Here is a 15,201-nt window from a genome sequence, read left to right on the forward strand (position 1 = left end):
TCCTGAAAAACAGCTATAATTGAAAAAAACATTATAATCTAAAATCAATGAATTAAAAATAATAAAAAAAAACAAATGAATACATACATACATACATACATAAACTTAGAAGGTTTTGCACAGGAAAGGAGACCCTAAACAACAAAAAAAAGACAACCCATGGAATGGGAGAAAATATTTGCAAATGAAGCAACTGACAAGGGATTCATCTCCAAAATTTATAATCACCTCCAAAAAAATGGGCAGAAGACTTAGACAATTCTCCAAAGGAGACAGACAGATGGTCATAAAGCACAAGAAAAGATGTTTAACATCACTACTTATTAAAAAAATACAAATCAAGATACAATGAGGTACTCCCTCATACCCACCAGGATGGCCATCATCAAAAAGTCTGCAATAAATAAGTGCTGTAGAGGATGTGGAGAAATGGGAACCCTCTTAACAGTGTTGGTGGGAATGAAAATTGATACAGCCACTGTGGAAAACACTATGATCATGTCTCAAAAAAACTAAAAACAGAATTATCATATGATCCAGAAATCCCACTCCTGGGCATCTATCCAGAGAAATCCATGACTTGAAAAGACCTAGGCACCCAAGTGTCCACTGAAGCACTTTACAATAGCCAAGATCTGGAAGCAACCTAAATGTCCATCAACAGAAGAATGGATAAAGAAGAGGTGGTACATAAACACCATGGGATATTAGCCATTAAAACGAAAGAACTAATGGCACTTGCAGCAACATGGACGGATATAGACAGTATCATGCTAAGTGAAGTTAGTAAGACAGTGAGACACCAATATCATATGTTATCACTTATATGTGGGATCTAAAAAAATATGGATACAACTTCTGTGTAGAACAGAAAATGACTCATAGACTTTGAAAAACTTTCCGTTACCAGGTGGAATTCACCACAGGTTCACAAGGATGGTTCAACACACTCAAATCAAACAATGCCATGCACCACATTAACAAAAAAGTCAGAAACCACATGATCATCTCAAAAGATGCAGAAAAAGCATTTGACAAAGTCCAACATATATTCATGATCAAAACTCTTAATAAAGTGGGTCTAAGAGGGAACAATCCTTAACATAAATAAAGCCATTTATGACAAACCCGCAGAAAATATAATACTCAATGGAGAAAAGCTGAAAGCCTTCCCATGAAAATATGGAGCAAGACACGGATGTCCACTCTCAGCACCAATGGTATTCAACATATTACTAGAAGTTCTATCCACAGCAAACACACAAACAAAAGAAATAAAAGCCATCCGAATAGGAAGAGTAGTGGCTAAAACTGTCAAGTGTAAAATGATCACAGTAAACCTAGTTAATACCCATTACCACAAAGAGTTACACATTTTCTTTCTGTGATAAGGACTTTTTTTTTTCCTTTTGGCTGTGCCTGTGACATGCAGAAGTTTCTGAGCCAGGGATTGAACCTGCGCCACAGAAGTGACCTGAGCCACAGCAATGATACCACTGGATCCTTAACCCACTCTCCACTAGGGCATCCAAGGACTCTTAAGATCCATTCTCTCAGCTACTCTCCAACACACAATGCGGTATTAACTGCAGTCACCATGCTGTACATTACCGTCCATGATTTATTTATTTTATTTTACTATTATTATTTATTACTCATCTGTAATTGCACAATGACCATAATAATCCAATTTCGCAGGATTTCCATCCACAGCCCAAGCACATCCCCCCATTCCCCAAACTGTCTCCTCCGGAGACCATTATTTTCTTTCTTTCATTTATCAATCTGCTAAAAGGGAAGCTGAAGCAGGCTGAGTGACCTTTTAAATGTATGGAACCCCAAATGCTATAAAATGAGATTCCACAGGCTCCAAAGGCTGCCACAGATTCACCCTTCTTTGTGACTATGATGGAATTGTCCACCTATCAGTGTGAGCAGGGAAGATGTTAGGAATGGCTTATAAAAGGTTACTATTTTGCAAGCCCACTCAGGTTGAGGCTCTTGAATATCATCCTAGAGGTCACTAACAGTTCACTGTATGGAATCCAGGGGCTGAGTCAAAATAGAGGGGTCTATTTTGGGAAGGGAAGCAGGAGGCTGTAGGGTCAGCTGGTGGACATGGTGAGCATATGGCTCCCTGTTGGGCTGATGGCTGGATGTGGAATAAAGAAAAATAGGGTCAGGTCATCTGAGAACCAAGGACCTGAGATGAACTCCCCATTGTTAGAAGCATCCTGAACCTTCAGAAAAGAACAGGGACCATGTCTAAAGGTTTGGGAATATCAGAGCCATATCTCCTCAGAGAAGGACTCCCCAGGCTCTCCAGGCCTCACTCCCCAAGCCTCCCTTAGAGACAAGGCCTCCCCACCTTTGTCCTTGTCAGCTCACTGACCCTAGAGGTCCTGCCTATCCCTGAGGACTTAGGTTTCCACAGAGATATGGTGGTGGAGAATTGCTCATACAGCTTACCAGCCTGACCAACAGTAGTTCCCACCACACTGGGGCAACTGGGCACAGGGACACATGGCTCTAGAGACTTGAACCATCTGGACCCCATGTGCACGGTGTCCTTGCATACCAGCTGTGCCACAGAAGAGCCAGGAATACCTGTGCTTGCCCAACTGATTCTCAGGGGGTTTTCCTGGGAGAACACTTGCCCACCTTACCTCTTATCCATGAATCCCCATGACTTCCTGACTGCCGCTTGTCAGCCAACCACACACCTGAGAAGGTTCTGTGCTAGAGAGTGATCTGCAATCAGCCTCACCCTTCTAGGGCCCCAGATTCTAGGACCATACAAATGCTGAATGTGTGTCCCTGCCTAAGGTACAGATACCCTAAATCCATCCACATGATTTCCACTGGAATTCACCAGCATTTGGAGGGAGGAATTCTTGACCCTAAAGATTGAATCAACCTGAGAGGAGCAATGCTGTGATTCAGAATGAAGGGCCAAGGCACACATAAAATGGGACATCGCCCAGGATGCCCCACTCACAATTCAAATATAATGTGATATACACACACACCAATGATGCCTGAAGATTCTGGCTTGCCACATAATTAAGTCATAACACACAGATGAGTGATATGCTCTAAATGCATTTTTGAAGCTCTTCAAGAAACTCAGGTGACATTTCAGATGTGATATCTGCATGGTATGAATATTCCAAACATGAGCAAACTCAAATTACAAAGCTGAGGTAACTGAACACAGAGCCGATTATCCCAAGCTAGTCTGAACCAGTTCCAGTGCCCTTTCATATATGCATGTGCAAACAATCCACTTACACTCTGAGGAGGACCTCAACACCCACCAGGGGATGTAAGCAAAGGACATCACACATACGTATGTGTGTGTGTGTGTGTGTGTGTCTTCTGAGCACACATGTACCTTTTAATCCTCAGTGTGAATCACCATACAAACTGACCGCCTAAGTTTACATATCTCAATAGACACAAATTCTAAAGTTTTACAGACAAATTCCTACACACCTGGAATTTTCCACTACCTCTCCTACTGAGACAGGTTGGGACCTGGCACCCTTGGCTGCGGTGGCTGCAGTGGCTGCAGGGAATGCACCTGGACAAACATCTCCTGGGGAACAAAATACAGCAAAAGTATAAACAATGAGAAAGAACTCTGCTTGCACATTGCGGACAAATCATGAGAAAAATACAACTGCCACTTCTGAAGAACAGAGAGCAAAAGCAGAGGACTATGCATGCCCCCTACATGCACCACACTAAAGGGGTGGGGTGGGCAAGCCCCCTCAGCCACCCCCCGGCCCAATCCCTGGACATGCCCCTATCCTCACCCCATAGAAGGAACTAGCTCACCGCTACTCAGTGAGAAGGTGAACGAGGGAACCTGGTGATTGCTTCAGTGCCTCTATGCTGAAGCAGGTGGTCTGAATAAAGCCTTCACTGGGTTTCTCCTCCAGCATCTCATCAACTGCTCTTGATTAAGGAAGGCCAAGAACTCTAGCTGGTAACACTCCAACTCTATACACATCCAAAACATGGGCCTGAATAAAACAGGTGCAACCTACCTACCAACCAGTTGTCCATGTGGAATACCTACATGTACAGGCTCACGAAAACCAGCAAGTCCTCAGTTGTCTCATGCATAGCCTGTATGCCATGCCATAGCCCTAAAACACAGCCAATCCAGGACTCCTGAACACACACACAGCCTACACCGTTTCTTGGTTTCCAAACACACAGACTTCTCACACCTCTCAGAATACATACCACATAAGCTCCAGGAACTCAAATACACACACAGCCACAATTAGCCTACACTGACTAAGATACATATACAAATGTCAAACACCTATGGACACACACATACAGATATTCCCAACCCTTGGACATACAGATGCCCCAAACACTAGGCGTGATGCCACCTCTTCAAAATACAACCACCCTCCTCCTCCCCCAACATAGACACCAAAGGGCACTCTAAGTGTATGTGTGTCAAATGTATGTATGCTTTTACCCTCCCCTGGATAGACACAGACAGACCATCTCTTAGTACCTATTAACAAACATTAGCAACAAACACATAACACCTTAGCATTCTCCAAAGGAACATACTTTGCACACTCCTAACAACTCCAAGCCATGCGAACAAGACTTGGCAGTCATGCACCTGGGGATAGACCTACAAACATGGATATGCAAGTAAGACCCATGGACATATCTCCAGAAAACCACATATGAAGTGACTTCCATCTATCAAATGATAAGAGGAGCCAGCTCACACACCTGCATCTACTAACACATAACCATAGCCCATATTTCTCCTACACATCAATGCCAGTCTCCAACTCCCCTGAATAAACACAGAACCTCATCTCTCCATTAGAAACACACATACGAACTCCTGGAAGAGCACATAGGCAAAGCATTCTCTGACATCAACCTCATGAATATGTTCACAGGTCCTTCTCCAAAGGCAACATAAAGAAGAGCAAAAATAAACCAATGGGACCTAGTCAAACTCACAAGCTTTTGCACAGCAAAGGAAACCAGCAAGAAAACACAAAGACAACTTTCACAATGGGAGAAAATAGTTTCAAACAATGCCATGGACAAGGGCTTCATCTCTAGGATATACAAGCAACATATGCAACTCAACAGCAGAAAAGCCAACCACCCAATGGAAAAATGGGCAAAAGACCTGAAGAGACATTTCTCCAAGGAAGATACACAGATGGCCAACAAGCACCTGAAGCAATGCTCAACATCCCTGATTATTAGAGAAGTGCAAACCAAAACTACCATGAGATACCACCTCACACCAGTCACAGTGGCCATCATTCATCAGTCCACAAATCGCAAGTGCTGGAGGGGCTGTGGAGAAAAGGGAACCCTCCTGCCCTGTTGGTGGGAATGTAAGCTGGTACAGCCACTATGGAGAACCACATGGAGGTACCTTAGACATCTATACCTAGAACTACCCTATGACCCCGCAATCCCACTCTTAAGCATACATCCGGACAAAACTTTCCTTGAAAAAGACACATGCACCTGCATGGTCATTACAGCTCTATTCACAATAGCCAAGACATGGGAACCAACCCAAATGTCCATCAACAGATGATTGGATTGGGAAAATGTGGTATACATACACAATGGAATCCTACTCAACCATAAAAAAGGACATGAGGCCATTTGTGTCACCATGAATGGAACTAGAGACTCTCATCCTCAGGGAAATAAGTCAGAAAGAGAAACACAAAGACCATAGGACATCACTTATAACTAGAATCTAATATACAGCACAAATGAACATTTCCACAGAAGAGAAAATAATAGACTTGGAGAATGGACTTGTGGCTGCTCAGGGAGAGAGGGAGGGAGTGGGAGGGATTGGGAGCTTGGGGTTAACAGGTGCAAACTATTGATCTTGGAATGGATGTACAATGAGATCCTGCTGTGTGGCATTAAGAATTCTGTCTAGATACTTACACTGCCACACAACAATGCGGTGAAAACCTGTGCGTACAGGTATGTGTAACTTGGTCACCATGCTGTACAGCGGAAAAAAAATAAATGAATAAATAAATAATAAATAACAAAGAAACACACATGTGCACTTCCCCAAATATTTAGGCCTAAAATGTCCCTACTGAAAAATACAAGCGCATAGCCCCAGCAAATATGCTACCAAATGACCGTGCCCCTTGAATACACACACAAACTCATACACACAACTCCTCTCCACAAGCCCCAAATATACCCACAATTACCCAGGACATTACAAATATGGCAACGTATAACCCCTATGCATTTAGTTCCAAATACACATATAATACATGCTCTGCATATACATAAAATCACACTCCCCCCCCAGCCTTCATGCAAATACAGAAGCACAGAAACACAGGACAGCCACCTATGGAATATTCACCAGTCTCATAAAAGTTTCAGACTTGCCCTAAACACATCAAAAGACACACACACAGCTCCTGAAAAACTGCTACACAGAAAAGCCAAGAAGCATACCACATGCTACAAATACACAAATAATCATCCTAAAGATAAGGATAGATTCGGACACTTAAAATACATGAAAAGTCCCACTGGGGGTGAAAGACAAGGTTTATGAGTTTGGGGAACTGGTGTAAGCTGAGGAGCACTCAAGGAATGGAACCCAGCTATGATCTACACTAACTTGAAGGAAGACCAGGGGCCTGTATGTGTCAGACATGCTGAAGCCACAAACCCCCATACTTAAAACATAGGACAACAGATAGGAAGAGTAAATCCTGTTGCATGAATCATGGAGTTAGTAGTCCTTGAAAAACAGCATTTTTTCACATACCCAAGACAGAAATATAGATGACAGGGGACAAAACTAGGTAAATGGGGACATTAGCTGGAAACCTGAGATGAATTGCCATATTGTACATGTTACCACACTCCTGGTAATACACACAGGACTTCAATAGCATTGTTGACTGACCTGGTTAAGCCATGTAGGGGCAAAGTGAGGGACAAAAGATGTAAGCCTTGCCATCTGCCCCCAAATGAGGAAGAAGGCAGACTTCTCCCTTCTCCTCTTTTCCTTGGATTACAGAAATGGAGCTCTCTTGGTTCTTGGGGCTGCTCTGCTCCCTTGCCAGCCTGCTTCTCTCTCTCTCACAAGTGTCTTATGCTAAAAAACTCGCTCATTGCCTGCTGCTTTGTCTCAAGCTGAATTCATTCTGCAATGAGTCAGAAAAGCCTGAGCTTCATGAGTCCTGACACTGGGAGAGAGGTTTTTCCTTAAAAGACAGTGGTTTTGAGGAGTTTGAGTCATTCTTTTGTGGCACAGAAGGTTAAGGATCCAACTTTGTCACTGCAGCCATCCAGATCGCTGCTGTGGCATTCAATCCTGAGCCTGGGAACCTCCACATGTGGCAGATAAAACCAAAAAAAGAAAAAAAAGTAATCATTGTCTTCCAGTCCACTCCTAACCTGGGATCCTGGGTTCAAGTGCCAAGCTACCGTGCAGGTTGATTCAAGTCCCACTCTCAATTTTGGCTGGGTTGAAGTCCCAGCCACGGAGTTTCACTACATTCCCCACATATACAACATAAACGGATTGTACACCCAAACAAACAGTCCCCCGTAATGACCAAACATGGCCCTTATGCATAGGCAGATAATCCAAGTCCACCATTAGACACACAATCCCAAACCTCATGGGTGAAAACACCACGTGCCAAATATTCCCCTGAACACCAACTTACAAACACCTAAACACCAACTCCTTGAGTGTGCCTCTGTTACATCTCAAAACCCTTCAAATATAACACTCCCCCTTAAAAACGTTCACCAAAACACAGGCATGAACTCCCCTTATACACACATATCCATAGACCTAACCATCCCAGATATCTGACCACCCACCAGACTCCCAACAACCTATTAAATATGTCTGAACCCCATCTAGGCTTGTGCATCATTCATGATTTACATCAGACTACAAAGAGATGGTGAGCACTACATTCAGGAAAGTTGTCCCCACCATGGACCCAAGCATGCCTTTTGAATATGAGCATTGACAGTAATTTTTATGTTCTGAAGGAGACACCAATGAAACTATGATCATGTACCTTGGCTCTTCACTGATTTTCCAGTGACCTGCACTACTTCCTGGGAAGTGCATGAGGGTTTTCAAATTGGAAATGTTTCTGTCTAGCTTTCCTACTCTTGAGAACTGCATGCTGGAATGGCACACATTTTAATGGCCCACAAACTTTATGCACCTGCCTCTGGAGGCCCTGCAATCACTCAAGTCTTCATGCAGCCCGACCCACAGTGCTGCCAATAAACTGTGGTGAAACACTGCTCCGGACCTTAACTCCATGCCGGCATGAACCCACACAGAGGAGGGCCCAGATATCCTACAGAGTGAAAAAGAGTGCTGAGGGCTCACACCCAACACGTGAAAAGTCCCCATATGCCTTACCAGGGCCTTCACAGAATTAAGCAGAAAGGCCGTCATGACTGACCCCACCCCCAGGCGGGCCACCCGTTGGGAAACCACCCTCTGCCCTCATGCATGTGCTACTGGATTCCCAAGCAGACCCGCCTCAAAAGATGCTAGGAGCGGTTGGTGGAGGGTAGTCCCTGCACCTGACAGCCCTAGCCACTAGCGGACGTGTGCATGCTTGCTGGCGTGGGATGTGTGAATACCTAGCCCAGGAATTCTTGCAAGAGAGGAATATAATGGAGAATTGGCATCCTCTGGGAAGTTTTTTTGATATGTCTTCTCATTGCGATCTTTCTGACCTTCTCCTCTTCAACCTCTCTCTTGTGAGATGATCTCCCACATTCAAATTGCAAACTTGAAAACCGTCCATTTAGATATGATCCCCATGAAAGAGTTTGGAGAGCTCCAGCCTAAGCACGGTATCCTCAATTTGGGCCAAGGGCATTCATGCCCTTTGGGCTGCAGTTCCTTAGTTTTGCTTACTGTTTTTTTCTAGAAATATTAGGTCCTTTTACCTAGCAAGCCTTAGGGTTCCATTAAAAAGAATTTCTAGCAATGAATTGTAGACATGGAAAACACTCTGAGAGAAATTTCTCCTGTTTCCATGCCTAGAGCTTTTCCAAATGCATTTGTTCTACTCGAATGTTTTGCTCTCAGTGTAGTTAGTTAATGCATGGAAGTTTTTCAATAAAGGTTGATTCATAGGTGTTTCCTTTGTAAGGTTTTGGTTATCCTTGTGAAGTAAACTTGACAATCTTGGCCAATTATAGCACAGCAGGTACTTTGGGAACAATTGTACTCTCCCTCCCTACTTCTTTGACTACATCACAGAATTTCCATTGGCAATCAACCAACAAATAAATAGCAGCAGATTCAACTTACTGACCTGACATTGTCATACTTTGCAAAGAAATGTGAACCATCAGGACTGTTCTCCGGTTAGCTGCAACGTTGGAGCATTTCTTCATCAACAGGATACCTCTCATGAGCCCTTACATCTAACAACACCCAGAGCTCCCAAGGGCACAGACTTGAAACGTCCACAAGACACAAACCTGGAATCTCTCAGTGCCTTTAAATTTCCATCAGCAAGTGGGAGATTACCTGTCTTCTGATGCTTGTGATTCATTTCCAGAGATGTTTCTCCTCAGCTGTCAGTGCCTGCCCTGAAGCTCTCTGCAGGAATAATCAGAGATAAGGGTCCAAAAGACATTGAGACACCCACATCCATGACTGGTTTTCCCTAATTACATTTCAGCTAATTTGATTATCTCTGCCTCTAGGATGTAGGGTTTTGAGGTAGTAAACAAAAATTGATTGCAGAATTTGGAATGTCACTTTTCCACAATGTGATTTTCTATCAGGGTCCCTGAGAAGATGCATTCAAATACTATATCAGAGCGATGAGTGAGGATCTTATAAATAATCGGTTGAATGGCTGAACAAGGGGAGGAGACAACAAGGAGCCTGCCCTTCTTGAGAGCCTGGGTACAATGCCTGCCTCACCAATCCTCTCATATGAAGTTATTGGTTGAAAAACATTTAAAGTTTTCATTATAAGAGCTCAAATACAGAGAAATATTTCCAAATTGTTTATTTTTTCAATCCCCCATCAAGAGGTACTTGATAGAAAGCTCACCATGATATTGCTTGAAATCCTCTCACCTCAGCTTCTCACTCTCTTTTGAGTCCATTTTTCTTTGCAAGGGCTAAGAAGCTTCTGAAGCATCTTCCCAAGTCTTTTTCTCAATGTGGGACACTCCTTATAAACCTCTCTTGCCTTCCCCGACACCCTACCATCAGTAGGAATTGTAGTGGTGCTACAGCAGAGAATGAATTTCACCTCCCAAGAGATTTGGTTGCAGTCCTATTAGGTTTCCACCCCTTATCTCCCTTGGCAAGTTTCCTAATTGTCCTCTCTTCTCACCACACAAAACATGACTACTCATTCATATCATTAGGAGAGTGATAAGGTGACATTAATTCCCAACATGAAAATAAGAGTCAGAGAACTGTTTCTCATTTGTGTCTCTGTTTTGTTTTCTAAGGGATGCAGATGGGACCATAGGTAATGATGAGCCTAGATTCTAAAGTGGAAGGCTATGGGATGCAGACAGGAAATTCACAAGCTTATAAGCAGGGCTTGCAAGCCAGGTCTTAGATGGGATTGGCTTTGTCCAAAAGGAGAGTGGACATTGGTGGATAAAATACTGGCACTCTCTCAAGGTGCACACGCATTTCACGGGGAGTTGATTTTTTAAATCCTAGAAATACAAGGAGTTTCCAATGTGGCTCAGCAGAAACGAACCTGGCAAGTATCCACGAGGATGTGGGTTTGATCCCTGGCCTCCATCAGTGAAATAAGGATCTGGTGTTGCCTTGAGCTATGCTGTAGGTCACAGACACAGCTTGCATCCCACATTGCTGTGGGTGTGCATAGGCCTGCAGCCATAGGTCCGATTTGACTCCTATTCTGGAACTCACATATGTTGCAGGTCTGGCCCTAAAAAGGAAAATAAATAAAAGACCAAAAAAAAAAACCCAGATCTCTGGGATATTTAGTACATTAACTTGTCTTCTTGTCCCTTATTTCTGTCCTTAACCCCACGAAGCACAAACACTCAATCCTATATCCTGCCTCTTCCATTGACATTTCATCCTGCAGATTTGGGGTCCCTTTGCCATTTTATTTTGGGTTGGACCAAAATGCACATTTCAGTTTCTAGTCCACGTTCTCATCCTCTCTAGAACTGCTCACTACTAAGCGCCTAATATGTTACCCTTTTTGGCTAGTCTTGCCAGATAAATGCTGATTCAAAGTGAAAGGTAAATTTCAGATAAATAGGGAAAGAACTTTCAGTAAAGATATGTCCAAAATGTTGCATAGGACAGAGTTAAGGCTAAAGGCAGGCACTCTGTATAGGAAATGAAAAATTCAAATGGTGCTGAATATTTACTTTTGATATTGCCTGGCTTTGAACACTCTGTTCTTTCAGTTCCTTGAATTTCAAGAGAATGTAGAAACTCCCATAATAAAGGTTAGTCCAGTAACAGAGGAGCCACAATGGCAGTATGAAGGCGACAAAAATAATATACTCAGATATACGGAGACAAGATTTAATTTTCTATTTTTCCTTTTTACTTTTTTTCAAGATGAACTCTTACCTTATAACTGTTAAGTTCTCCATTGCAGTTGATTTACACTGATTTGTCTATTTCAACTTTACAGCAAAAGGACCCTGTCATACAGACACACACACATATATATACACATATATTATACATATATAATCGCTTTCTCACATTATCCTCCAACATTTTACATCCCTGTGCACATTTTAATTTTCAGAGACAAAGAAATAATTTTTGAAAAGGCAAATGGATTGCATTCAATGTTCCTTGCCCAAAAGATCTCTGAAAAGATGTGAATGAAACAGGTATCTCTGATTACCAGTGGGAACGAGGACGGAGTGGACAGGGGAAAGAGGGGGGAGGAGGACTCAACACTGCAAATTCTATCTCGCACAAATGGATGGTGATCCCTGAGAAGGGAGGATTTGTTGAAAATATTACATTCAATCATTAAAAAGGTAAAACATACAATACTTACCAGCAATGTCATAATATGGGAAACACGTCAGACTGATCTCTGGTCTTGGACACGTGGGCTGTGCAGCGGCTTTTTGGATAGGCTGGGCCTTTACAGCACAAAGGAACATGAGGAAGGTGGGTCCTGCTGGATGCTGGTTGGCACACAAGGACGGTTTCCTTAGGAAAGACGGACACACACCAATCACAAATGGTGGGTCTGCTGAGAGAAGCCAAACCATAAACATTGGGTTCCAGGTGGCCATGAAAACCCACGTGGTTATCAGATGATAAATGGTGAATTTTGTTTAGAAAGTCTAGCCTCTGGGGAAGGAAGCCAAGAGCCAGGACGGAAGCTGAACAGGTTGAAAGACAACAAACAAGTTGATGAATAACGAAGGGAAAGGGAACATCAAGACAAACCTCGGTGCTGTGACTCTGAAAACCACCACATACATTGCCTGACGAGGCACTGGACAATTGTCTGGCCCCTGCATAAGGTGGAAGAAACGTCTGGTTCTTGCCTCCCTGCAGAGGCCAGCATGGAATGGCACCCCACCCCCACCCAGGCTCACCTGCCCTCGGCCCCTCCCCCACTGCAGAATGATTGGAGGCCCGCATTCTACTGTTGAGATTCAAACTTGGGCTCCTTTACTTGCGTCCTGAGCATCTGTTGGGGCAGGTCCCTCGCTGGGTCCTGCTCTGGACTGTCCACGTTGAGGCCACCAGCCTGTGGTGGTCCAGGCCCATGCCTGTGGCAATGGCTTCAGAAGGCGGTAAGCCTCTAGACAGGGGCTGTTTTCCAAGAGAAAGGGCCTCCCTCAAATCCCTGGGTTTCCGTTGGGACCCTTCACTGCAGACATGGAGTTGGACTGAAGGAGAGGAAGGCGAGTGCACTGCACCCCAGGGACATCTCAGCTGGGGAGCCTGTAGAAACCTGAGGCTGCCCTGGGGAGGACAGCTGTTTGGAGGTGGTTCAAGAGGCCTTGCTCTAGTTGGGGAGGCAGGATGGCAACAGGCAGGTTGGTGGTTTCTAGAAGGGAGACAAGCCACTTGGAACGTGTATGTAGCCAGTGTCCTCTTGCTATTCAATTTTATAACAAAACTTACTAATTTCAACCAATAGAGGTGAGTCGTTTGAAACAGGAAAAGATTAAATTTTAGAAAATTTGTAAGAAATGACATCTTGTGGAGTTCCCACGGGGGGTGCAGCAGGTTAAGCATGTGGCATTTCCACAGTTCCAGCTTAGGTGGGATTCAGTCCCTAGCCTGTTTCTCTATGCTGCAGGTACAGCCAAAGAAAACCCCAGAAAACCTGACATTTCACTGTACTCCTGCCTACAGAATCTAGGCAGAGAGGCTGTTTTCACAACTAGACAATTAATTGTTATCCCTAAGCCATTCATTCCTTAACAGTTCTAAACTTTTATATGTATTAATCTCTCTTTAAGAAACATAAGAATCTTGCCAATACCTACGGTTTTATCAATGAACCCATTTTATCAACTGTCAGTGCCATGGCTATACATGTAAGAAATCTAAAATATATATGTGTGTATTGCATATCCCGAGTTTGCTATTTTTCTGCCTTTTGCTTCTTAGGGCCACACCTGCAGCATAGGGGAGTTCCCAGGCTATGGGTCTAATCAGAGCTACAGCTGCTGATCACAGCCACAGCAATGAGGTATCCAAGCCATGTCTATGACCTATACCAGAGCTCACGGCAATGCTGGATCTCTGACCCATTTAGTGAGGCCAGGGATCAACTCTGCATCCTCGTGGATACCAGTCAGATTTGTTTCCACTGTGCCACAACAGGAACTCCTTGGGTTTGCTATTTTTCATATCACACTCTCCCTCCCTCAATCAATCCAATGGTGCTGGGGGGTGATCAGTCTTGACACAGACACCTTTCCTGGGTTCCCCTCACAGAGCCCTGTTCTGGACCCCATACCCACTTCAGCCACCCCTCTCTCCACACTCCTTTCTGCAGTGAGCTGCTCTAGGCCCCACCGGACAGCTGCTAACATACTCTACATGGATGAAACATCGCAGTAGGTTATGTGACAGCAGGTTATCTGGTAGAGCTGCATGAACCAGAGGGACTCAACTCTTGGCCAAGCTCAGGCTGCACACACCCCAAACACTTTGCTTCCTGATAGCAGTGCCTTTCAAACAAGATTCTTCCTCAAGTCCCAGAGAATAATGCAGACATGGGTGCTAGCTGCATGTACATTTCATAAGAAAGGACTTATGATCTTAGACTAAATCTAATCATACATTCTAAAATTCATCAACCAATAAATGAATCATCTGGGGGACATCTACAGTACAAATACTTTCATCTCAGTCTTTCAGAGGTTTCTTTAAATAGTTTTGGAATTTATTTGACCAGGGGGAGGGGTTGGTCAGGGGATTTAGAAAGACCCCATCACACATTCCCCATCGGACAACAATGTCCTGGAAGGCAGCAACAATGGCTTCCTGCCACCAGCACAAGAGCAACAAGACTAGGGTCAACTCTGCACCCCCTGAAAACATGCCCAGTAACTGGTAGAGAGTATTTATGCTCCAAAAATATGAGACTTCCTCCCCCAGTACGAGGATACTCCAAGAATCACTCACAGAGCCCCATCCTCTCAGTTTACAATGAAGAAACAATGGCTGGAAGAAATGGAGTCATTGGACCAAGGTCACCCAGTAGCTTGGAGTCCAAGTAAATAAATTTATTTAGCAAACAAGGGTCTGGAAACCAGTGCAGTAAAGTCCTCATCATCAGAGTGACTTTATCATTCTTCAGCCAGCCAGCCATATATTTGTTCTATTAAACTTTCACCACACAGCCTTGGCTTTAATATTGTCTCATGCATTCCTCTTCTCTCCCCAGAAGAGTGATGCTCTTTGAGGCACAAGATTCCCTCCAAATTCCATGTTAACAGTCCAGGAGAGCCTGGCTCTGCTGGGTGAGGAAGGACCACCACCTGACTGAGTGCTGCTGGAGGCAGCAAGCCAGCTGAGCAATGCCTCAGGTCCTGAGTGGACTCACTGGGAAGGCTGGTCTTGGCACTCATCAGGGGCTGTTGCAGCAGCTGCATGTCTGTCATATCCACATTAGGTGTCCAGGG

At 44.0% G+C, this 15,201-nt stretch overlaps 1 protein-coding gene across 1 annotated transcript in view; it reads right to left on the minus strand.

Annotated features, from left to right (window-relative positions):
• Positions 1-14,437: 14,437 nt before the first annotated feature.
• LOC146396342 (uncharacterized) overlaps positions 14,438-15,201 on the minus strand; it is a 223,962-nt gene continuing 223,198 nt past the window's right edge. The window contains exon 3 of the transcript XR_014826901.1: positions 14,438-14,607. The gene's annotated coding sequence lies outside the window, so the exon portion shown is untranslated. The remainder of the gene's footprint in view (positions 14,608-15,201) is intronic.

Source organism: Sus scrofa, chromosome 14 (assembly GCF_054392235.1).
Source record: "Sus scrofa isolate SSC_HxYL_T2T_F1_AM1 chromosome 14, Sscrofa_HxYL_maternal_Yorkshire_Landrace_v2.0, whole genome shotgun sequence".
In the NCBI taxonomy this organism is placed as follows: Eukaryota; Metazoa; Chordata; class Mammalia; order Artiodactyla; family Suidae; genus Sus; species Sus scrofa.